General features: G+C 49.4%; 1 long non-coding RNA gene across 3 annotated transcripts in view; it reads left to right on the forward strand.

Annotated features, from left to right (window-relative positions):
• Positions 1–2,187, forward strand: part of LOC113458300 — a 17,975-nt gene that overhangs the window by 10,107 nt on the left and 5,681 nt on the right. For 2 of the 3 annotated variants that reach the window (XR_003378693.1, XR_003378691.1), the window contains exon 1: positions 277–2,028. This is a non-coding gene — a long non-coding RNA (uncharacterized LOC113458300). Of the gene's footprint in view, positions 1–276; positions 2,029–2,187 lie in introns of those variants that run through there. The other variant, XR_003378692.1, reaches the window with a different exon arrangement.

Raw genomic sequence — 2,187 nt, forward strand, 5'->3', positions numbered from 1 at the left:
GTTCCAGCTTCTCCCAGAGCCTAGTGAAGGTTTCTCACTAGCCAAGTGTCAGGGGTTCCAGCTTCTCCCAGAGTCTGCTGAAGGTTTCTCACTAGTGAAGCGTCAGGGCTTCCAGCACAGTTAACCGCTGAGTTTGCTGGTTTAGTTCTTGTTGTAAGAGCTATGTTTTTTATTATTTTAAAACCACATATACCTGTGCACGTCTGTAGCTGGGCACATGGATATGAGTGCAGATGCCTGAGGAGGCCAGAGGCATCTGACCCCTTGGGTACTGGGAACCAAACTCAGGGTCCTCTGCAAGAGCAGTGCACACTCTTAACCACCGAGCCAACTCCCCAGCCCATATTGTAAAGTTTCGAGTTTCAAGCGTATTGGTGTTTTGTCTGCATGGATGTCTGTGCACCACACGTGTGCCCAGAGATGAAGAGAGCATCGCAGGGAACTGGAATTATTGCTGCTCCTGAGCTGCTGGTGAATGCCAGGAGTGGAATCCCCTCTCCTAGCTGAGCCCTCTCTCCAGGCCCTTCTTTCTTTCAATGTTTCTTACTTGTACTTATTTTGGGTGTGTTCCCACGCGTGTGTGCTCAGTGCGTGCGATGGTCAGAGGGCAGTTTGCAAGTGTCTGCTCTCTCCTTCCATCTGCGCAAACCACAGAGGTAACTGGCTGCTTCAATATTGCTTTTATATAGAAATATTTTCACATAAGAACTCTAAAGTCACAATAAAAGGGCTACGTGTGTCTGGCCTGGGGCCTCCCTCCTCTCCCAAGGACTTCCCCCACAGATGAGCCCCACTGATCTGCTATACTCCCACCAGCTGCTCCCAGAAGCTACCCTGTGACCTCAGATATAATGGCATCATTATAGGAACATAATCAAACTCCATCATAAATTCCATTTCTACTGTTGTGAAAACCAATGAAGCAGATTCTCCGCTGAGAAGCCCATACCCCTGGGGCAGGTGAGATAAGTCAGTGGGGAGAAATCACATATGGGCAAGCCTGACAACCTGGGTTCCATCCCTGGGACCCACATGGGGAAGAAGAGAACCAACTCTCACAGACTGTCCTTTGACCCTCTCCCCCCACACAACACCTGCACGCACTCGCGCAGATAGACACATAAACATAATAGAAAGGCCACGCCCACGTCTGAGGTGTGGGTTACTTTCTTCTCAAGTGTCTCTTTCTTTACCCCTGTGCTCAAAATCCACGCAATAAACTCCAACTTAGGCCAGTAAGTTGCTCAGTGGGTGAAGACACCACCAAGCCTGACAACCTGAATTCAATCCCTAAAATACACATGTGGAATGGAAGGACTGGCTCCTGGGGTGTCCTCATGTGTACGCATGTGCCCACATACATGCACATAAATAATTTTTTAATTAACAAGGTCTGTCAAGATGGCTCAGTGGGTAAAGGTGTTCCCAGCTGAGTCGGATGACCTGAGTCCAAACTCTGGGACCCACAGGGTAGGAAGAGAAAACCAAATACCTCTGATCTCCATACATGTGCCATGCTGTGTGTACAAACACAAAATAAATGTGATCGAAACAAAACAAAACAAACGTCCAATTCCACTGCACACTGGCATGTCATGAAATCCAGTTTTACCTGAACGGAGGTCCCTAAGAGATGAAGGAATTCTGAGGATGCCATGGGCGGCAGTGTGGAGCCTCTTCCTTGCTGCTGACTTATATGAAGGCCGCCCTCTGTGCACACACTGGCCCTGATCCCAGACAGAGACACACACATTGGAGGTTATATCAGGTAGGATTTAATCAGCGCTCACCAGACTGTGTCTACATCTCCGAGACAATTACCATAAAAATCCATACATGCACCTTCCATCATAGTCTCTACACACATATGTAAGAGGTAGACAATTCATTGCCCCCATATGTCAGACGAGGAAACCAAGACACAGAGAAAGCACCAGGCTTGCCCCAGTCACAAGAAGAGGGAGGTAGAGGAGGCCCAGCTGGATGACTGATAACTCTCAGAGACTGGAGACTGTCCGCTTCCTTGAGGTACTAGAAGTTTCTCAGCCATCATTTCCTGCACGTGTGAGCAGAGGACGGGAGTGGGCGAGGGGTGAGGGGAGAGGGCGCATGCTCAACGGTGTGAGGGGAGAGGACGCATACTCAACGGTGTGAGGGGAGAGGACGCATGCTCAACGGTGTGAGGGG

This window comes from Microtus ochrogaster, unplaced genomic scaffold (genome assembly GCF_000317375.1).
Source record: "Microtus ochrogaster isolate Prairie Vole_2 unplaced genomic scaffold, MicOch1.0 UNK14, whole genome shotgun sequence".
NCBI classification, from domain to species: Eukaryota; Metazoa; Chordata; class Mammalia; order Rodentia; family Cricetidae; genus Microtus; species Microtus ochrogaster.